This window comes from Nylanderia fulva, unplaced genomic scaffold (assembly GCF_048542155.1).
Source record: "Nylanderia fulva isolate GAGA-0341 unplaced genomic scaffold, ASM4854215v1 Scaffold20, whole genome shotgun sequence".
NCBI classification, from domain to species: Eukaryota; Metazoa; Arthropoda; class Insecta; order Hymenoptera; family Formicidae; genus Nylanderia; species Nylanderia fulva.
The window spans coordinates 3,030,589-3,055,523 of record NW_028190264.1 but is presented as its reverse complement, the minus strand read 5'-3'; the positions used below and the strand labels follow the sequence as shown (position 1 = coordinate 3,055,523).

The following is a 24,935-nucleotide window of genomic DNA, read 5'->3' as shown; positions in this document are numbered from 1 at the left end:
AATTTCATTATACGAACACGTATAATTACGGATAATTAAATATGTGTATATCAATTTTATTTCAAACAGATATATAAATAATTTTATTGAATACAGGACTATAAGATATAAGAATTAAGATTCACGGTGGATTGTGAAACGCGTTGTGTAGTAAGAGATTAAATCTGATCACGGTCGAGAAAAAAAGCTTTCGCGACGATTTTTTCGCAGATAAATTAGAACTAGTTTCCACGGTGCGGATGGTCCGTGACCCTCCGCCGTGTAGAATAATGTCTTACACCCTGCGTGACCGATGCGACGAAACGAATAGGGCGGATGAGGCGACAGTGCGACAGGTGGCCCGTGAAATCAGTGCACGAGCGCGCAGTTTTCCACGACCCTCGTTCGACGCGCTTCATTAGGAAGTTAAGTGCATAATAATTAGAATCGGGGCACCGATAGCTGACGTTTAAACGCTCAGTCATACAATCTCCACCTTTAAATCAATCTAATTTATGCGTGATTTAAAATGACTATTGGTAAAACAAATGCTTTTTATATATTTATTAAAAAATGATAATATATATATATATATTTTTTTTTTATTTGTCGAGAAAAAATATTTTTATTAAAAGAATAATTTTATTAAATTTATATATATATATATATATATATATATATGTATATCATCCAATATTAATATAAATATTTGTAATACATAAATAATGAATGTAGTAACTTATTATATCGCGCGAAATTCTTGTTGAAAAAAATACTGTCATGGAAAACTCGAAATAGTCAAGCATAGTATTATCGTTGAGAAAAATCGACTTCTCTCGCGTTCATCGAAGAGTTCGCGCGTAAAATATTTTTCGGTAAGTACGGAACATTCTGTATACAATGCTCGTGCACAATTTGCATACCGATGATCGAAGGGGGTGCTTGCGGCGCGGTTTCGTGCGCTGCGCGGGCAGACTCGCCGCTGTATTTTAGCATTTCACGTTTGTTTCCATTTAAATGGTAATCGAGTTCATAATGTAATTGTATTCGCCGCATAAGCCTGGGCTCACCGCAGCGCTACGTCCCGGCCATTGTTTGCATTGTTCTCCTCGCGCCGGGCGCGAACAATCCGCGCTCGGCGCGCAGCCTTTCAGCCTCGCGTTTTGGCGAAATCTAAACCCCCTCGGACCGCTTCTCTCCGTCGGTGCGATGATATTTCGCCTCGAATGCGAAAACAACGCGCGTGATGAATGTCCGTCGAATGCCCGCTCGATTGGAAATATCGATCTAGGGGCTTTTTAATCCAGTCGCTCCACAAAGCACGACGCTAATTTTCAATTGTAACGATTATCAAATTATGTTCCGAATTTAATAGTATGTTGCACACACACTGTGCTAAGTACATTGTGTCGTGTGCTCCAAATTTTTCGAAAACATTTTTCTCTTTTAATACGATCGTATTTTGTACAAATAGTGATTATACGAAAAATAATATATCTTTTATATTTATTATCTTAAATAGAGAACACAACTTGTTCTCTTTTTTCCTTCTCTCTTTTCTCTAACTCTAATTAAAATAATTGAAAGCAAACCTCCGCGTCGCGAATTATTTCCAAGCATTTTTCCCCATATTATTCGATGACGTGATTTTTTTTTCTCCACGCAAATTTATAGAGACGAGATAGATCATCGTGTAACGTTAACCGGCGCGTTATCTTGCATAGGAAACGAATCGTTAAACAGCTCACGGAGGACTCGCAGAATCCGCCGAGGATAAACACGGAGCGACGTCGGTCGGGGAGGGTTGAAACGAGGTATGCGAAGGGGGTTGGGTGGTTATATTGTAACGCGAGGGATATGCCCGACAACGTAGTATACGCATGTGTGTGTGAATGCTGATGCGCGCGTATTGTACGTGCATACGTACGTCAGAGTCGCGGTCGCCTTTCTCTCATACATATTCATCAAACGCTAATTAATCATTGCCCAGCACACCCACGGCGAGTCATCCCCTTGGTAGTCTACGAAAAAAAAAAAAAAATAAAAAAAACGAGCGCGGTTACGCAGGCACCTCCATATATTACGAGTTATATCCAGATGTCGAAGTCGTCACTATGTAGCGAGATTTTTGCGTAAATTCGCGGAAAAATATATGAAATTCGGTAAAAAGATATTTACACTTTCTATTAAAATTTGAAAAAGGAGTGTCTAATATATATTAAATATTAATACCCCTATTTTATCGAAGCTGAAGTGCTAATACCAAAAATAAATACATATATCAAGCTGCCATAAATTCAGTGAAATAACCAATGATAATGATTCTCTCGCGATATTAATTAATAATCGAGCAGAAGCGATATAAAACAAATTGCCACTGTTAACGAGACAAAAAAGGTATAGGGAGCATCGTAAATATAATTTAACGAATGTTATCTGAAGCCGCGGAGGAATTGTAATTTATTTGGCAGTGTCTCGATATCATGGAAATTATATCAAAAATATCGCAAATTATCTCCGCTCTCTCATAAATATCGTCCCGCGGAACGATCCATCTAAATTGTAATTTCGTAATCCCATTAAGCAGACGGCCACCTTCGCACGCACTTGCGGTGCCTTACCATCGGTTCGGCCCTTTTCGCGCAGACGGCCCGCGTATAATTAGGTGCCGTTTATTTTACATCCGAAGGCACCGCGCCGTTGGGGAGTGACACATCGCCACCGCAGCGGAATATATATATATATATATATATATATACACCGCGGGTTTTGCGCGCACACACACATACATGCAGTGGCTCATAGAACGCTCGACTGCTAATGTGACGCGATCATCGCCACCCAGTCGTCCATTGATATTATACGCGCCATGGGGATGCTTGCACCCTTCTCGCCCTTTCGGTATTTCCTACTCACCCTGCCTTCGCTCTATGCAACACTTTCCCCTTCGGCTCTCCTTTTTCGCAGAGCACCGCAATTTTCTACGTCACTGTCCGTACATTACGCGATCTCTCTTGCCCGCGAGACGACGATACGGTCTGACGCTTCATTGACTTATCGATATCAGGGGGATGTGTGTCGTTTTATTCTCATTACTGTGAGAGGATTTCAGAAGATTGTTATTTGAGAGGAAAGATATATGGCTAGAACAATTACGAGCAACTTTAAATTTTACCTATCGATCATTACGATTGGACGTTTCTCTCGCAATATCTTTTGCAATTGGATAAATTAATAGCGACTATACTTGTTCGGTTACTTTTTTATAGAATTGTGTTTCAAATATAATCATGAATGCTTATTAGTGTTATACAAGGTGTTCTGCAACAGATGGGATAAAATTTAAGAGCGAATTCTCTGGCTAATTTGGAGACGATTTTTCCTTAGCAAAAATATCAAGAGAGGTAATCATTTTTTACAACTTTCCCATATTTGTCATTATGTATCTTTGTAATTAAGCCTCAAATTAAAATTTTATTATAAGTAAACTGCACCTGAAATTAACTGAAGAATGTAATTATGTTACATTTTTAACTTCACAACGTTTAGTTTTCAAGAAATCCATTTTTTTCAATCGCTTATAACTCGAAAATTATTGACTTCTCAACATTTTTGCTAAGGAAAAATCGTCTCCAAATTAGCCAAAGAATTCGCCCTTAAATTTTATCCCATCTGTTGCAGAACACCCTGTATATTTGAGAATGATTACGAACGCGAACGAAAAACCTGCTTTCCTCTTCGTAAAAATTTGAAGATTCGGAAACGCGGTGAGTTTGTAGTTTGCGAATAAAAACATCGATCCATGTGTTTTGACTGCTGCCATCAAATCGCAACAGATCGGCAGATTGCAAACTGACAAATAAGCGCGGGGACGCGATATACGACAGACATATGGCTCCATAAAAAAGAGAGATACGAGAGGTGGCCTGCAGCAACCATCCAGTCGATCTGAAATTAATGGAGACCAAACACCGCACATTCTGTGTCACCGCCGGTCCCACTGTGTGTACACATCGGCGTTTGCCATTATGCTCTTGTTATAATGTGTGTGTACACACCCCCTTTAGTACAATGGAATGATCTATGGACCGCTACGAGTATATACGAATCGACATCTCAGACTCGCACCTCTGTAAAATTTTCCTGCGTTGTTGTTTAGATTTTTAACTGGTTTTATTTTTGCTTGCCGAAAAAGGCAAGGCTGCATCCGGATTTCAACTCTGCTACATCCGGACCTGTCAATCTATGTTTAGGAGATTAAGCGATTTTGATACACAAAATGATATCTTTTTACTATATTTTTTTCTGTATTTTCCTTCGGATAATATTCCTATTGTTGGAATGGATTCTAAGAAAATTTATCCGCGATAAAATGCATTAATATTGAATTACACAAAAATAAGATGGAACACACGGATGACAAATGTTTCTGTTTCTCTTTATGAGAGTAATTATTACAAATAAAAGTGAAAATATTCTTAACGCATGGTTTCATTTTTGCTTGCCGAAAAAGGCAAGGCTGCATCCGGATTTCAACTCTGCTACATCCGGACCTGTCAATCTATGTTTAGGAGATTATGCGATTTTGATACACAAAATGATATCTTTTTACTATATTTTTTCTGTATTTTCCTTCGGATAATATTCCCATTGTTGGAATGGATTCTAAGAAAATTTATCCGCGATAAAATGCATTAATATTGAATTACACAAAAATAAGATAGAACACGCGGATGACAAATGTTTCTGTTTCTCTTTATGAGAGTATTTATTAAAAATAAAAGTGAAAATATCTAAATATATGTAAGTAATAAAAGGTACAAATTGCATGTATAGCACAATTACGTATACATTTACATAGTTAGAGTATTGTTTCTAACTTATGCTAAGAACGTACGCTTCACTTTTATTCATGTGAAGTATCGCGCACACACATTTAAATATAAAATTCGAAATTTTGCTGCACACGGAGGCGAGAGAAAGTTTCGCACCTTACTTGCGGGATGCGCCAGAGAAGGGCGAATTTCTCCGCGTTTACGCTTACAATCGTGTAATTCGGCTGCGCCTAAGCGTGCAAACAATAAAATTGGATTTGGCCACCCTTACCTCGCATACGTGGCGCGTGACTCGAAGGGTGGGTTTTCGGAAGGTGGACAGAGAGGCACGGCAAAGTCCGGAGGGGATGGGTTGCAAGATCAAAGACGCCCCGCGGCAATTCCGTACCTTCCACGTGACATATTACGCGAAAATTGACGTGGACAGGCACGAGTGGTGCGGCGTCTAGTAAACTTTGATCATTTCACCTGTGGGACTTGTGCTCGCCCGCAGCAGTCGCGATAAGGAATTCGATCGTCCTCGATAAATTCGCTCTTTTCACTCTTTGCTATTATTACAACGATATTTTATTTGGTATATGTGTATGTACAAATTGAAAAGCACAGCTAGCTTTAAACTCTCTCGTGACAGCGCGAATGTTTTGGATCTGTCGTATAATAATTTATGTCACTAGATATCAATTTTGCAAGAAAATGAATACAATGTTCTTATTTGACAAAAAATTAAAATAATTTAAAATAAATTAAAATAGTATCATATTTAATATTTTGATAAATTTGATAAGAGGCTGTTAAAAGCAGTAATATTTTGAATTGTTTTAATTAATTTTAGCAATAGATAGGTATTTAAAATATCGATAATATTTTAAAGTTTCCGTGATAAATGCGCTTCGATTTTATTACATGATAATTTCATTACTAGAGGAAGATCAGAACGTTATAATTATTTGTTTCGAAAATAAAAGTAGACTAATTATATAGCGAAAAATTATGGGAAAAAGATTTACCTTTACAGGGGAAAAAGATGATCTTTTAAATAATTTGTTTACCACCACTTGCTCTATTCGAAACACACACTACAAACGCTCGAAAGGACAATTTTCTTGGTAACGAATGGAAACGTTTATGTTGCTAAACACGAGACGTAGAGTTTTATCGATATTGCTATCGTGAAGAAAGCGAATTTTAAAGTACTTTCCACATGCTCCATCTTTTCAATACATTCTTAACTCTCTCGTTAGTATCTTCTTGCAGTAGATAACATATCCAGAATCAGAATACAGACATCGAGCTCGGAACGCTCTGTTCGAGAATGCCTAAAATATCGATGCTTGATACTACACACTCAGTAGATAACTTAAAAGTTGGTACTTGGTATTTTAGAATGAAGTGTCATTTTATTTGCTTTGATAAAATTACAGGAAATTGCACGAAACTACAAAAACTATAAAAATTTAAACAATCTTAATATATTTAATTTTATGAAATCAAACTATTACGTTGAATTAATCGAACATAATTAGATTTTGTACAAAGACAATTTTTAATTTTCAATTTTAACTATTTCATATTATGTAATGTAATATAGAATTCTCTCTATATCTAAAATCCAACTTTTTTCAACTATTATAAAATTATTATCTATAATTACTAATTGCATTATTCGATATTTATTACAATAAATAATTAATATTGTATTTGAATTCGGGTTTAATTGTCCATATTATTTATAATTTCTTTACTTGATACAAAAAATATATTTATGGAAATGGTAAATTCGTTCACGATTTCAATTTTACCGGCGCGTTACTGTTTTGTAATACAGAAAATCATTTCAAAGCAATCTCGTATGATAGCGGCATCTATACGGTATTACGATACATTTCAAATCATGTAATATGAATTTCTAGTGATATAAAATGTGATTTTATTCATTTTTTATAAAATAAAAATGTATTACATAATAACACATCGTAAATATTAATCGGAAAATTAATAGGGCAAATAAAATTTTGTTTTTTTAATAAGAGTAAAATTATAAATATTTTTTAATTAATAAAACATATTGATTATTTATTAATTAATTTATTAATTAGTATTATTTTATTATTTTAAAAATATTCCATCTTTTACATAGAATAGATTGTCTATTCTCAATGTTGATTGATTTTCCTCTTATATAATGACTTTGATTTTTTCTTCGAAGATGTGATTCATCAAATCGATGAATCTCTTCCTCCTCTCTTCTTTTTATCTTTGTAAAATAATAACAGTAAAGATCTAGACATATTTACGATAGTATAAGAATACTATTACAATACATCCATTTTATTCTCGATTTTTAGCTCGTATATTCTACATATATTTTTTTTTTTTTTTATTATAAGTCTATTCTCCGTTCGAATTGCTATTCAATAGAATCTGAAAACGAGATGTAAGATGTATATAATTAGGAATATTTACCAATCTTCTATACACACATGAAATCTGATTCCTAATTTCGTACAGCTTACGAAAATGAGTGTTTACTAGATTCGGCTCGGTCCTATATAATTGTACGAATCGAGAGCGTTGTAATCATCCCTAAATCGTCTTGCCACGTGGAGGCAAGGCGGCCCACGTATCGGATGATTTACGGGACGTCGAGATAATCGGTCCGCGAGGGCACGTCACATTTCGATAGCCCGCGCAAAAAATATGTTTCGGTCGGGCAACGCGCGCTATTAAATATCACGTGTTATTTTGCCCCCGCGGGGTCAGAGCCACGATAATGACGTAGTAAACGTTCGTGGGGTCACGTGTAAGGGGGTAAGGCACTAGGACGGCGAGCCCTATTGGTCGACACCATCGTACCATCCATACAACGTCGTTATTCTTGCATATCCGCGATAACAATTGTGTATATTATCACGTGGGGCGACTAACCGATGTTTGTCAGCGGAGAACACATTGACGATAAAGATGCGCACGATCATTCTCGTCCGCTTTCCTCGTCATTGTCATTGTCGTCAATTGGGTTATAATTAGCGTAAGCATTGATATATAATTGTGAGATAGATACCCTCGAATTATCTTCTTGCCAACAAAGAGTCCAATAAGAATTTTGCACAAACTTGAGAAAATTAAATTAAGTTTCTTTACTTTAAGAGCTCTCGATAAAAATGAGTTAGAAGAAGATCGATTCTCCATACGTTAATCATATATTATTATTTTTACAAATATTTTAAATAATTATTATTTCAATTTTTATTTACATAAGCACGTAAAAAAGAATTAATATTTTAGCTCTATTATTCACATTAGATTATTTCGATCAATAGTGACACGTTCTAATTTTTGAAGTCGTTTAAGATTTAATATTATTGACAAAGTATTATTTAATCGGAAAACTATCTGAATAATCGTTTATACCTGAAGATATCGTGACATTTTCGGAGATATCATATCCGCGCAGTTACATCATAAGATATACGTTTTAAATTAGATGTATATTTTAGTACGAGTTTTGAGAGTCACAATAAGTCGATAGTACTGCGCGAGATTTCGATAAATCGAGATGATTCGCGCTTTAAATCATCCTGCCAAACTGTCAATCGCTTGTTCGCTTTCTCGCCTACGTCAATTGGATCGCATTACACAATACGAAATTGAGAGATTACTTACAATTCATTTTATTATTATTCATCATTACATTTCTCTATCTTAATCTATTTTTTACAATTATTTCACTTATAATTATCTAGCTTAAAATTAATGTCGCTTAGATTACAATTGTATGGTACGTCGAGTTTACTTAATTTTGATTAGCATTATTTATTGTTTCTTTCTACGTAGCCTTTTAATTATTTTTTCTATCTGAATTACATACGTAAGTCTACTTATAAATATAATGTAAAAGAAAAAAAACATACATATAAGAAAAAAAGAGACGCAATTAATTTTTATAATTTTATATTTTTATATGGAAGATCTTTTTTTATTTTATGATTTTATTTGTGACTCTCTCTCTCTCTCTCTCTCTCTTTGTTCTTATTTATTTGATTACTTAATTTATTTTTACATTATAAAAACACGTTTTCCTCTTTATATTATGATGACAATTCTCTTGTTATTCAACACAATTGTACAATCGTAAACTTAACTATCGTAATCGTGTGAGAGTCAAATATATGATCAAATAGAGAGATAATAGAAACGAGATGAAAAGTCTACGTCTATTTTGAATGTATGTTTTTTTAGAAGGATCATGACCTTTCTCAAAGAAAAACATGCATAATATGCATCGCGCAAAGTAAAGCATTTGATGATGATCTCATATGGTCCACGTCGATCAAAACATGTTTTTGCGTTTTACAATACTTTTGTCATACTAAAATTTAAAATTTCTCAACTGTTTTTTTATACAAAAGAAATCAACAATCTCTGCTATTGACTCTTGAAAAGCTACATTGATACAGAAATAAGGTTTTTGCTCTTTAGTATATATATCCGTAATTTTTCTCATCTTTCCTTAAGTGTGAAAGATGAGGTGATCTACAAGTTATTGCAGAGTGATAATACTTGGCCTATACATACATAGATATAGAAATAGATGATATAATATATATTTATCTTCTGCTAATTCATATTATTACATTAATCTTTATATCAGAGAAAAGATAAACACCTGATGGATTAATATTAGAAAATAATTATAGCTTCTATTATTAATTCAAATATGAATTTCCACGAAGGGTCGTAATGAACGATCTGTGCTGTCATTATTTAAACGGGCTTCGCGCATTATTCCGTTATCTTTACATCGAGACCCGAAACACATACATGCATGCACGCGAGAGCGAGCGCATTGCAGTAATCGGTTTTATAGATAACGACAATATATGTGCGAACGACGGATGATTCACGAGAAATCGCGAGATGTCGAGAGGCTGCGCCGCTATGCCGGCGTATCCGCAGGGTTCAACGTTCATCATTTCATGCAAGGACGCAAGGCTGCCATCGCGTCGTCAACGGCGATGTCGGCGGCGATAAAGATGCGAAACGGTCGAACGTGAAAACACTGATATTTTTTTGCAGCCGATATACGAGCGAGCCTGAGGAGCCACTACCTAGCACGCGGAAAAATGATAAGACCTTGACAGCTGGCACTTAAACGAGCCCCGATAAGCGCGCGATGCCGACGTTGCTTTTGCTGTATCAATGCGATCTTAACCCTGAGCCGCATAAGCACGAGTAAATATGCTGCATTAGTAATTTTCGAAAACTGCGAGAAACAGGAAAAGCTGTTTCTTTTTTTTTTTTTTTTTTTTCTTTCAAATCGATAACGAGCAGATCGATAACTGTGGCGTTTGTCACGTGAAATATTTTCAACAACTTCGTTTTATAATAATTCGTTCGTATTACATTAGTTTTAAAATGCAGCTCATCATGTTAATGTACGTTACATGTTTTTTAAAGCTTATCGTGTCTCCAAAATGGTGTTATTTTCCTTTGTCGTTTGATAATAAATATAGGCTTCTTAAATACGCTTTCTAAATGCACGAAATTGCTCTCATTATCGTTTTTCACGTAAGGCATTTGCATTCTTCCGCTATATTTTGTAGGAACATGAAGAACCGAGATTCAATCAAGGTTCGAGAATTTGCCTTAGTCGAAATGTCACGGGTTCGCTTTGGCCATCCTGAACTTCGCGCCTGACAAAGCCGACGCGACGTGACGCGACGCGATTAATGCGCCGGCTTTTCGATCCGTAGCGCGCACTTATTCCGCTCGAGTGACGATCCGACTCGGTAATGATTGTGCACGGCGATTATGCAACGGGGGTAGAGAGACTCGGGGGTCCGCTTGCGATTGAGTTGAGTAAGAGACGAGGTGAAGGTGAGCGGTGGTGCCGAGAAAAGTAGTAGTACAAGTAATAGTGCGCGCCTGGGAGGGTTAACTGCAGCTGATCCGCTCGACGCGGCGGGAGAGTACTTAGGATCAACGACCGGAACCGCATCGTGATCTCCGCGGATCGCTAAGCGGGGCAAAAGGCAGAATTTCCCTTTCATCGCGCGAAGCGCCCGCTTCTTCTGCGCTCGCGGTTTGTTAGATAACAACGCCGTGTGCTACTTACCTGCGCGACTCTAACACGTACATTTACGCAGCTTCGCTCCACTTCGCGAAAATCAGAATAGAATAGGCAGCCGTTTCAGTCAGTGTTGGTGCTTGGGTGATTTTTCAATTCGCTAGATAATGATGAGATGCACTGAAAAAAAATTATTTTATCATTCAAATAAAGATTTACTTCAATACTATTTTATGCATCATTTTTTTGAAACTAATAATATTGATTTTTTGTGAAAAATATTGATGTGATATTAGTTTTCTTTTTCAGTGTGGAAATATGAAAATTCTCATCTTATTTGTTTTTTTATAAATATATATCTAGATAAAAGATCAAATTATATTCCATATAATATTATTTTTAAGACCGCTTATGTAACAGTTATAAAACAATTATAAAAGGGATATAAAAATTTATATTTTGTTGCCAAAATTTCGTCTAGATAATCATCTATATTCTATATAATTTTATTTAGATAAGCAAAATACTGGTTTTAGTCAAGAGTTGAGAGAAGTGATTGAAAATGAGAGGAAATAAGGCGAAAAAATGATCGATAATTAACGCTGAATTAATTATTTTCAATTATTTCTCCTCGTAGTTCTTGGCTAAATCGAAAATATCAATATACTATTTCATAAGATAATAATCTAATTGAATATTCATCCAAACCATTATTACGTATATCAATTTCTATTTTTTATATAGATCGCATCTCGAATGCCGAAAGCATTAATTACAGAAGAGACACTATTCAAATTTTTATTCCGTGTATTGCATATTCAGAGGATGGAACTTTTTCTTTAGCGGAAATATATTTTAATTTTTTTCTTAAAAAAAAAAAAAAAAAAAAAAAGCGGAAGAGATGTTTTAATAATCAGTTTGCTGAAATAATAATGCAAATGAATATATCAATATACAATACAATGGGACACGTAATACTTGTCTACAATTGTATTTAAACGTCAAGGACAATCGAAGTGACGATGACGCGAAGTGGCTGCATTCGATTAGCGGTAGCCACATCAGGGAATACCTCGAGATTCGTGTCGAAATTCTAACCGGTGCTGACTCGTCACACCGTGCACAAGCGTGTACGTGTCTACGTCGTGCGAGAGGAACACGTAGGCACTGAGTGGGCCTACATAAAAGTAGGTGTGCTAGCACGCACGTAGGGGGTTTTACGAGGAAACAGCAAGAACCGTAACCTACTTCGAGCGACGAGGTCCGAGACTCGGATCGAGGGGTCGGAGTGCGTTCCGATTCTCTGGAATTTGTATGGTCATCGTTTGCACGAGCAAGCATTCTTGGAAGAATTGCATCGGCTAAATTCGCCAACCTTCCATTTCAATGCGAATTCAGGACTTCCCTGGAATTCGATTCGATTTTCATCGACACGTAACGAAAAGTTTCGCACGACGAGTTTTTAATACGTCATTCTATATATAAGACTTTGAGAGTCGAAATAAGAGGTCGAGCAGTTAATTCCGGGATCAGTATTTGTATATTATTTGCAGTGGAATATTCGATGATAAAATTTTTTTTTCAACAAGCTAGAATCTCGACACGAGGCAACAGACGTTCGATATTATAATCGTCACAAATAAACAATCATCATGTGTATCATGTGTTCAAATTCTATTTGGCTTTTGCTGATGTTCTTTAAGTTTTAAATTTGCATCAGCTTTCATCCAAAAATTTCTGGAAATTATTAGTAAACGCTTGAACATAATCACCAGACGAATTTGATATAGATGCATTGGGTCAAGGCGTGAAATAAAGATACAAGTGCAGACGTAAAAAAAGCGCGCGATATAAGAGAATAGATGATTAATTATATTCAGGCTGGAAAGTTATCGTGCAACGCGGATAAGAATTATCGGAAGCACGAGATTATCATTTTTATTTTTTATCCAAAAATATACCATTGTATCTCCTATAACTGTTTTTCCTTATGCAAATTAAATATTACTCATTTTTAAAACATAACATAGTTTGCGATTAATAATTTATTTATCAATTATTAATAAGATTAATTTAATATTAAGATTTCTTATAATTATATTTTAGCTGTAAATATTGTGCGAAAATAATTTTGTATTAATATAAATTAAAAAATATTTAACTTTTAATCTAGCTATTCTAAATAAATTCTAAATAAATAAAAAAATATCCATTTCTATTAATAAAAAAAAAATTATTAATAATATAAAAAATAATTTAATCATTTAAAGTTAAAATTATTCTTATCATTGTATGTAAAAGTGTTAAGGGATATCGCGAAAACTAATTTAGTAAATGCTGCCTCGAGAATTGAATATCTTTATTTTCGCGTTTGCATTGGTGTGATGTCGTTTATGTCGTTTGTGACGTGTTATATCGAAGATAATACATGTTGACGCACGTTTCTTTAACGGAAATCTTGTAAATATAAATGTTATTGTGTAATTATGATTATTCGCACGTGGGATGATTTAGATTAAACCATATCACACGATTATCGTAACGCTAGAAAATAATATGCATAATCTGTATATAAAGAACAACAGAGCTAAACATTAAGTATCGTTATCGATATATCGTCTCATTAAAAAATAGAGAGAGAGAATAACAACATACATGTAATAGTGGAATTGAATAATTTGATACAAACATAGATAGAAACTTAATTTGATCAATATGTTATTAAAGTTGTCTTTTTATAAATTCTCATTAGGTTTTATTCTCCTTTTAAACGTATAACATAATTTTCTATTATGCGTTCTCGCGCATTCAGAATTAGAAAAAAATGTAATATTTTATTATACAAAAAATATATTTTTCACACTATTAAATTCAAAGCGCCTTGCGGTTGAAAAAAGTTCTAAGGTGCAAGATATAGAAGTATCTTGTCTCTCTCTCTCTCTTTATTAGCAGATTCACACTTCCGAATTCACTATGTGACAGTATAAGAAGACAGTCAGCAATTAAGCCTCGAGATTTCATCATCGAGCATCGGCAGGAGAGATCGCGTGTGACGTTTGACGTCGATCCGTGATAATTCCGCGGCAATAAAAAATGCACATTGCGTGATCTCGCGGAAGAAAGGGGGTTCAAAGGCGACGAGTGTTTATCAGTCCCGGGGACGTTCGTGGGAGGTAGAGAGCAACAGGCAAGGCAGTGGAAAACGGCAATAACAACGATCGGACGCGGACCCCCTGCGACGCCTATCACTCATTTCCATTGCGTCAGTAGCTGGCGGTAATAAACGCGGCTCCCTGGGGGTTATCGTTCCGTATTTTTGCTCTTTTTCGTTCTCTTCGGCGTTCTTAATCTTCGGCGCTAGGTGCCCCTCTTTCTCGTCTTCGTCGCCTATCGCGGTCGTCGGCGATAACTCGCGCGATAAATCGAGGAGCCGATGAAGGCGCGAATATTGCGACCCCTTCGAAGAGGGTCAATCTTCGTCTCGACGTCCCTTCGCGAATGCCGTCGATTGCGCGCATCGATGTCCCTGGAAAGTATTTCTTAGGTTGCATCAGCCATCCGTTTCAGGAAGATTCGCTCGCGTTCGCGATGCATTGCAAATTTCGACATTGCGCGATGAGATTTTAGGCCAGGACGAAATAATGAAACGATATGATCATCAGATAAGATTGGCGAGACACGTATATTTTGATTAGAAAGAAAGACATATTTTTCTTTCCGACGGAATTGCGTTATGAATTATTTAATTATCAACCGCTATAATCTAATTTGCTATTATAAAGACATTTAATGCATCTCAAAATATTTTATGCCATGCGTGAATTTCGATCGATTATAATTTTAGAAAAAATTATACCGCGATAGAAAAAAAAGAAATTTCTAATTCTAAATTAAATTTGTATGAATAAATGTCAATTGTAAGCGAAACAAATATTACTTTGCATCGTATTTTAATACGTCTTGCTTGTTTCGCATATACATACTTGGTAAATCTAATAGTGAGTCATTTACGAACAAAAAGACTGGGAAAATATCGTGGTAATATTATTTACGGTAGAAGACTGTTTGTGCTCTATCATGTCACGAGATATTGAATCTTCCATAATTTGGTTGATACAACATTATTTTTAATGGTGAATCCGTATAATGATGAGTTTAACAATCAAACTTATAAAAGATGAATTACAATAGTTCGCCTGTTTGACGTGAAAAAATAACTATTAAATATATTAAAATTGTCTTTGATCGCATTTTTTCGCATCAAAAAATTTACAAATTTAATGAACGACACAAGAAAATTGTATTCAATAATAAGGCTTTTAATTATACAACAAATATACGAACATATTAATTTTAAAATATTTCGTATTCCACAGGAAACCGGATAAAACCAGAGATAAATTTGAAAAAAAAAAAAAAGAATAAATTACCTTTGACCTCTGTTCGTAATGAGCGATAGATTATGTGCAGCATAAGATATAATTAGCAATATAATTAGCAGATATATTCTGTCTGTCCGCACAGACGACGACGTCCTTTGACCTTCCGACAATTCCATTCGTAAAATAAGTATATCGGTATATAAGTTATATTCCATCACATGGTGTCGCGCAACTCGTTTTATTCCAGATAGAAACCGCTATATGTTAACTTCCTTCGACATATTCTTCGTAAATATATTCATCGTAGGGAAAATATTTTTTGTTATCACAATAGATAATGATTCTCATTTCTTGAATATTTTTGTATGCTAATGAGGCGAGATCTATCATGCGTCTATTATATAACTGCATCAGTTGTTATGTATGCAATTTAATGACATGTGCTGTACGAATGCTTCTAATGCTACGCGTAACTTTACGTATATATGTTGCATCTGATAACTGAGAGCCATCATTTATGAATTTTTGAGGTGATATACTCCATTCGATTTTAATTTGCTTTAATCAATTATTTCTAAAAGTGTTATTTATTTTTAGACAGTTCAGTTATCTCATTTTTTTAAATGCATCATTTACTATCTGACTAATAAGATTGTTTCTCTACTGATTAACAATTATCTCGTGTGATATAATTCATATCGATGTGATTTAAACCAAATATCTTATCCAAACTCTATTTTTATTTCTTAATATCGACGTGTATTTGACAAAAAAAAAAAAATACGCACTTGAGAATTAATAGTTTCTTCTCGTATATCTTTCACGACTTGTTCGCAACAAGTCGTGAACGATACCCTTCCCTTGATCGTTTTCACGATTGATTATCCCCTATCTAGATCGCGATTTCCGAGAAGGAAATTGTGAGATGGATGCAACGAGCACGAGCGTCGGTCATTCGGTCACTCGCAGTGCATACGACTGCACTCGCTAATATTAGCAGCGGAACATGGTAACCGCGCATTGAGCTTATTCCTGGCCTAGCCAGCCAGCTGCTTGGCTAGCCAGAGTCAAGGTTACGGCATTACTAGCGACATGTCGATGTTATAGTTGTAGATATCATGCACGCGGTCGCGTTGCACATATCCGATTGCTCCTTCTGAACGAGAACTCAAACGAGAGGATCCCAAATCAGTAGAAATGAGCTTATTAGTCAGACGGTAGGACGTGACGGGGTGTGACTCAAAAACTTACAACTTCAGCGATATCAGATATTCATTTAATGCCGCTTTCTAGCATCTTATTTGTTGTATTAAGTTTTCCAAAGGTAGCGTAAATTTTAAAAAATTGACAAACTATGAAATTACTTTTCACCAATTCGTCCAGCTTCTCTTCATGATTTTTTTTCTTGTTCACGCTTCATAGTATCTTGTCTCTTTATCTCATTTCATATATTTTATTTGCTAATAGCACATATAAAATACTACACTGAAAAAAATTAATAAATATTTATTTCAATATACTGTCTAATAAGTAATTTATTTGAAACAAATATTTATTCGTTTTGAAAAGGATTTTCTTCTATTAAATAAATATTTTTCACATCAAATCGATATTACTAGTTTCAAATAAACGATTCATTTGGCAGTATTGAAATAAATACTAAAATTTTTTCAATGTACAAATCATTTTATGGGGGAGGCTTTATAGTAGAAATACCTTTGAGTCGAGACACATTTGAGTGCTGACAACGACGATGGCCTTGGCCTTCGTTTTTGAATAAAATACATATACGTAAATATATATATATATATATTATAAGATGAAAACGAATCGCATGTGCGAACCTTGTTTCGCGAGCCAATTCATTTCGATTGTGAGGCGGGCTCGTATGCGAAGTGTCCGCGCCTGCGGTAAAAGCGATACAGTGACGTTACGTTACATGCCCCGTTATGGAATACAGCCGTTAAGCCGGCTTGTATACGTACTTCGTTTATCCGTTAACTTAAGGCCAAGGTAGTGAGCACGTTACTTTCACCGATTATGTCGATTCTTCTTGATGCTCCCTTCTCTCTCCCTCTCTCCTCCATCTCTTAACGTCATCGTGCCGCATTAGGCACGGATCCTGTTTTTGTTAGTTTTATTATTAGAAAGAATCTCACTCTCTCCCTTATACGATCACCATCCAATTTAGTGTGACTTTTCGACGATCAAATTTTATTCGTGTCTCTTAAATGTTTTTCGGTTTTCGAACTATATATATACTAATTATATCTGATTTTAGATTTTATTGGAAATTTTATTAATCTTATTTGAATTTTTTAAATAATTAAATTACATTGAAAAATTTAAATATTTTTTAAAATAATTTTTATAATCTTTGTTTGATTTTATATTATATAGATATGTACATATATAATTGAACAGAAAAATACCGAATATTATATTTATATTTATAGTAAGTAGGAGATAAATTAGCAATATACTTGTGGGATATTTATTTTTTTAATGTACAATTTATAACTTTATATAATGTTCATTTTTTTAAATATTGATCGTACAATGAGCAACACGCAAGCGCGTGAAATTTAACGACGGGTATTTCCATTAAAAACAAATGCTTCGCTATTAATTAATACAATAGCGATATCGACACTTCAAGTCGAATAAAAGATTGGAGTAGCAGTCTTAATGAATTCGTTCGCTGATATTATGTTTACAATGCCTTGATTATATGCCATGCTTAGAAAATTGCAAATGAATTAATTAATATCGTCCGCGAATATTAAATGCAGAGATTATTTTTTTATCAAATTTATAATTATTTCTGTTATATCATAAATACGTACATAATATTTCAATATAGGCAGATTGAGACTTGGGTGTGAAACGAGTTTTTTTAAACATGTTTAAGAATGTTCAAGAATATGTTTAAAAAACATACATGGCTAATAATAAAAATCACTCAGCACTCGGTTTACCTAGAACAATTTCCGTTTCAACAGTCATAAAAAGACTGTATCTGAGATTATTGCCGACTATTTGTTGATAACTGAAATTTCGCGCAGTGAAACAATTTACTGTTATCTGAAGACAACGCACAGAAGATAAAATTGTTCTCTAAATATATGTAAATGTCGATAAAAAATATCATTTGTTAAAACGTTGAAGAAGTCGTTTGAAGATTAAAAGTAATTATTATTTTATTATCTCACACGAACAAAATAAAATATTACATCGTATTTTTATATTTACATAACAATTTTTCTGTTTATTATTTTACATAGATTATTATACTTATTATATTTAATAAATTATAAATTATTATCAAAATTTGATATAGACAAGTTATAATACTTTTCAGAACAAGAGATATACTTTCATGGTAATAGTGTGTGGCTTTTGAGATAAATATTCAGACACGTTTACGAAGAATTTTCTTGATTATTTTTCAATAACAAATTGTACACGGTGTGAATCGAGTTAATCAAAACCATAGTAATTTTCTTGCAGGTTGCAATAATGGAAATATATTTTGTAGAATGTTTGAACCAATATTTTCTGATTATCAAATCAAGTTTTATATATATAAATAAACAAACTATGTATTAACTATATAATTAAGAAGCTATTAATATAAGTATTTTGGATTAATAGAGTATAAGATTATTTGGAAATCCAATATCTGTCAAAAAATAGGAAACCACTGTAAATATTAAATTTTTTTTATTAGCATTATAGAAGATGATATTACATAGTATTATAAGTTTTATTCCAAGTGCAATCTTCTTCGAACTCAATTTAATGTTGTAGCTGGCACAAAATTTCAATCTGCAATTAGATTGCGACACCTGCGAATTTGATGATATTACGTCAGTGATGTTTAGATGACTTGGCGAAAAGTGCCACTTTCAGCATACTAGCAAAGGACTGTTATTTATCGCACATTACCCTCGATGGCGATTGTCAAATTGTCAAATTCCATGGTACGGAGGAATGAAATCGTGGAAAACAAAACGTAACAAAGAGGATTTTTAACTAAGAATTTTTTCAAGCAATTCAATTTATTGGATAAGACGGATTTACGGCGCGCTAAAATAATTTTAACTCGGTTAAAGTAATTAACACTTAAATATCGAAGTTGACGCATCAACAGTTGGTGTACGATCGATATGCTCTAACACTATTTAGAATTCAATGCGCGTCATTAACCCAGAAAGTGCCTTTCTACTATGAAAACAGAAGGGCATCCGCGATTGTTAATAGCGTGTTTCGAATGCATCATATAGTTCTCGCGAAACCGAGGGTCTCACTTATCTCGTAATCAAGGAAATCTTAGCATCCTTTTCAGAAGCTCGTTCGGACCCTAATAGCACAACATTTTCGAAAGCTATTCAGAGTCTATCTAGAGAAGACTCGAACATCTTCAGGATGTTCTCTGAACATCTTCAAGATATGCGTGCTGTTAGGGGATAATGTCATAATGCGAAAAATATTGACGATATAAAAACGGATAAATATATATTTAAGCCTTTTGTTATTGTCAAACTTGCTACGATAGTGTTCGCCTCGCACTCCGACTCCGAGATATCGAAATTCAAACTTGTTTCTCTCTCGCGAGCGCGGATTTCCTCCCCGGTGAGGGTGCGTATCTATTTTTACGTATACGATTACGATAACGGGATCAATGATAACAAAAATAAAACATAGGGGGCATTAAGTGCGCGCGTACTCGATTGCATTTATATATCGGTGCGTGTGCACGCGTGTACATACGTACGTACGGACGAGAGTGAATGAGCGAAGCGCTTCGCTTCGGCCTCGTAATGAAAGTGAAATCGAGGGCGCCGGAGTCCCGTGGTCGTTTCGTTCGCCGACGACGCAGACTTCGCCGAGAAGTCACTCGGCTGACAGGAACAAACAGTTCGCACGTCGCGGTTACTGAGTAGCCCGCATATCTGCCGGAAGTAGGTTGGCGTTGATCTCGTTACTCGATTTCGCTCGCGCGACCTCGACTTGAGAAAGGGAAAGGCACACTTACGAATACGAAAACGTATCGTCGTTCTTTTTTTTTTTTTTTAATAATGTTCATGTGGGGAAATTTTGTCTATTTTTTAAAGCGTTGAATTACACTCCGTCTATGTAATATGGAAAGAGCGGGAAACATTTTTGCAGCCGTTCGACGTCAATATATACGTAGCCGGTGACATTATGACGGCATTACATAAAGTTATTGGTTTTTTGTAAAACATTATTAAAGTTTTTGGTCCCCTAGATTTTCGAGAAATAACAACGATGTTTCTATTTTATTTTTGCAATTTTTTCTGTTATCTTCTGGTAATGGGATTCATAATTTAGTGAGTCAGGTCAGAGATTGATTCAAAATTCAAATCTAATGAAATGATAAGTAAAGATTTTACACATCACTGTATATAAAATATATTAAATATAAAAAACGCGCGTATATTATACAATAAAAAATACAATCAATTACGAAATCTTATTTTTGGAAAAACAAAAATTTCTAAAATTTTGGACTTGATTTTTGAATAGTAAAATTGCGACGAACAACAGCTAGTAATATTTCTTAAAAAATGTAGTTAAAACGTGTGATACACACTCTTTCTCCAGCGTTATAAAACGCTATATAATGGTTAGCGAATCATCCATGACGATAGCATGAAAGAATCAATGACAGCTAGAAAGTGAACATGGAATAGGACATTAATCTTATTCTCGAAGAAGAAACTTGGAATGAAACGTGACGCAGATGACAATCGTCTAGAAAAAAATGCTGAAAATCGAGCGAATGTTGAACGAGATAGAGAGGAGGAAAGAGAGACTATAGCATCGATTGTGGAAGGGAAGGGTGAAGGACGGGGGTTGACAAAGAAGAAGGGATGGAGGACTGCTCGTAGCGTTGGTGCAAACTTTCACTTTTTTCACCTCTTCGCCCCTCTCATGGTGGTTCTTAAAAAGTACCATGGCGGTACCAACTCGCAATTGGTCGATTTTCGTTCAGTCTCCTCGTTCATTGGGTCTCCCTCTCTTATAGAATTCTCTTTATCCGATTCTTTCTCTGAACCTCTCTTTGTCTCACTCTTTCCCTTCAATCTCTATTTAATGCATCTCTTTCCGACCCGCGTGATCGTTTTTACTCGCTCGCCGAGGATCCTCTCTCCTTTTCTCAGTTTATCCCCTCTATAGAATGGATCTCCCTCTCTAGCAGTCCTCTCCGACACTTCTGGGCACGGCAGGAGTCCTTATGTAACTGACACCATTCCGCTAGAGTAACCGGGACAAAACGCCATGCAGAATTATAGCGGGAGGAAAAACAAAGAGAACGAAAAGAGGGGCGAAAAGAGTAGCGCGAGAACCGTGCGAGATATGCTGATAACAGCTGGATATCTTGATATATGGTGTGTCGCAGAAAATGAATTGGTGTCGAGAAGAAGAGCACGGGATCTCAGACTTTTTCCCCTTGAGATACAATCAAAATATTTCAAACGATTTATCGTCAGATCTATAAGTTCGAAAGGAGAATCTTTATCAGGGAAAAGTAAAGAAGAAACTTCATTTGAGGGCTAATGTTCTTCTTTACTTTCTCCGACATCATTTAACAGCTCAAGTTGCAATTAATTATTTAATCTCCGCACGAATAATTAATGAAAAGAATATTTGGCATAAAAATTGCTAGATACCACAATTCTCCATTAAATATTAATATTCTTTTTGTAGACATGAACAAGTCTTACCAAATTTCAAACGATTTATTGTCAGATTTGTAAGTTAGAAAGGAGAATCAAAGTAAAAGAAAAATGAGTTTGAATTTTCTCTCTCTTCTTTTTCCAAAATTATTTGACAACTTGAGTTGTAGTTGATTACTTAGTATCTCCGCACGAATAAAAAATTATTAGATACCACAATTTTCTACGAAAGATATTAATAGCTAACTTTTCAAAGAAAACAATAAATTTTACCAAATTTTCCTACATTTCGAACCATAATATTATTTATTTAAATTCGGGCGTTCGATTTTTAGCGGTCGCAAGCGATCGTCACGGTCGTGCTTTAATGACATCCGCATTCTTAATCGCGTTAGAATCGGGAGGGTGGACGAAAGCGCGCGACGCGCAAACCGCGGCGAGTTAATTACGGCAATTAGCGGCGCGAGTCGCGCGAACGCTCGCGCGAGCCCCGCTGTGTCTCCCGCGTGAATCTGGAGCGGATTCGACGATCGCGACCGCTCCATTGTTGGCCGGCCGCTAAGAATTCCTTCTTTTGCAATCTTCCCAGGCCCGATCTAGTTGCGCCCGCCAATCGGCGCCTCGTGGAAGACGACGCTCGACAAAAGTTCGCGCAACAATGAGCGAACGTTGCAAATCCAGCCGAGGCGGCTTTGCGAAACGGCGCCAGATATTTCTTATAAAATCCGCCCGTGTAGAAGTCGCATGGGAATTTCTATCATTTTCCTCATCTTTCGCGCTCTTTACCCTCCCAATTCGTGTTCCGCGCCGATGGCGCTGAAATAAATTCTTGCACTTTCGAAACGTTACATTAGATCTAGTTCGATTTATTATATATAGAATGTCCCTGTCAAGTGATCACCTGTTCCGTTCGTTTATATTCTGGATTAATTTATTTTCTTTTTTTTTTAATTTTTTTAAATAAGTCAGATTTTTATATTAATGAGAAATCGAATGTTAATTATCAATATTTTTTGATCAAATAGGTATCAATAACGCAAATTTTTATTTGTGAAAATTCCTGCCCCTTTTTGTCGGATATGCAATTGTTCTTTATTACAATTGTTCCTCTGAATCTAATTACGTTCGTTTCAATTCCACCATATACTTCGACGTTGATATCCGTTTTACATTGTGCCAGATAATACACGATGAATATTCCAATCGGAAAGGTTAATGATAGTGCCGTTAATTGCGCATTGCTTGCAAATCTCGATCGCGTCCTACAAACATCATATCTATCTTCGTCATGCATATATTGCTTTTTTTGGCACAGCAAAGATGAATATTTATAGATAAAACTATTGGGCAATTTTTTGTAACAATTTTATTATTTGCTGAATTATATAAAAGTGCAATGAACAAATCGATATACCTATGCGTTAACAAGTTAAAAATATAACGATAATATATTTAAGGCAATTTAAGCATATTAATACAGTGCACATGATATTATGTAATCAATGTTCGACGAACTAATTAGGTTTTATCGTTCTATATACAAGTAACAGAAAATATGCTCGCATTAAATCATAAGTACGCAAGAATGATACATATGCATAAGTGCCATTATGGATCGTATTAAGCCGTCAAAATGGCGGCAAGAACACAATGCTACAAAATTAAATTCATAATTATACTCAAGGCGTGTGTTTTCCTCTGAAAGAAAATCTAATCACGTTGATTCGGTGCTATTGAAAAGAAACGCGCGCGTACACTTTTACCGCATCTATTGCATCGGCAATTGCGCGTTACTTGCATTTTTTCTGTGTAATTAATTGTTATCGAAAGCGTGTTACACTTGGCGCGTAACCAAGCGATTATGACGCCGACGATGATGACGATGACGACGCTAAGCGACGCCGACATGACGGTGGGGACAAAGTGAAAGTGAGTCGGGTATTGTTTAGGAAGCCTCGCCATCGCAGTGACTCTCAATGATGCCTTGCATGTCGGTATTAGTTTAGCAATGGACATCGCATTCGCAACAATCGAAAATGAAAAAGATAAATAGCAAGAAACTCGCACAATTAAGTAACTCTCGAAGTGAAACTGTCCAAATCCAATCCACTGATTTCATTGATTTTCGGAAGACGATGTGAAAAGGGGATAAAAGAATTATGGATAATTGGGGATAAAAGCTTCTGTAAACGATGTAAATGTTTGCGTATTCTGACAATTTTAAAGTTTCGTAATATCGAGAGAGTCGCTTTTTGTGTCGATTAATTTAATATGAATTTTAATTAATCGAGCATAATCATAATTACATTAATCGCAATCGCTGTTTGTCATCAGACATCAAAATCACCAAATACGGGAGGCATCGACCGCCACGTCCTTGGTTTCCAGCGAAAGCGCCGATCATCACATTTTTCCGAGCGCGATCAGCAGTTTGCTCGATCGCGAAAACGTAAACCGCGGCGAAAAGAGATCGCAGATATAGTAATCGATTGGTATTTGATCTCGACCAGAACCGTGAAAGAAATTAAAATTCAAGAATATAACATTCAGAGAATTATTTCGGAGATTACATTTTATTTTCTATTAAATAAAATATTTTTCTTAAATTAATTGAGCCAAATGTTAATTTCTTTTAAACGCAGACGTGAAAAATGTATTTTATTTTATATCGAATTTATTTATTGAAAATTGCGTAAATATATTGCATTTGTTTTTCGCAAATTTCCATCAAGCCTGTATATATCTGATAAATGAGCAATGACACCTGCAGGTGTGCTGCCGATACATATGAACAATTTCCCATGACGGAATATATTCCCGCGAGGAGATATGGCATTTCGATGTTAGAACGGCCGATTGGTGCCGGTATTACCGGTATCCAGTATCGCCAATCGATCGATTATGTAACTCTCGCAACGGATTCACAGTTTCACGATGAGACTCGCTTTCGGCAAAACGACTTTCCTTT

The 24,935-nt window shown here is 35.3% G+C and overlaps 1 protein-coding gene and 1 long non-coding RNA gene across 3 annotated transcripts in view; one reads left to right on the top strand and one right to left on the bottom strand.

The window, feature by feature from the left end:
- lolal (longitudinals lacking protein-like) overlaps window positions 1-24,935 on the top strand; it is a 150,615-nt gene that overhangs the window by 39,615 nt on the left and 86,065 nt on the right. The window lies entirely within an intron of this gene.
- LOC114944186 (uncharacterized) overlaps window positions 8,698-24,935 on the bottom strand; it is a 192,853-nt gene continuing 176,615 nt past the window's right edge. The window contains exon 7 of the long non-coding RNA XR_003822126.2: window positions 8,698-11,061. This is a non-coding gene — a long non-coding RNA (uncharacterized LOC114944186). The remainder of the gene's footprint in view (window positions 11,062-24,935) is intronic.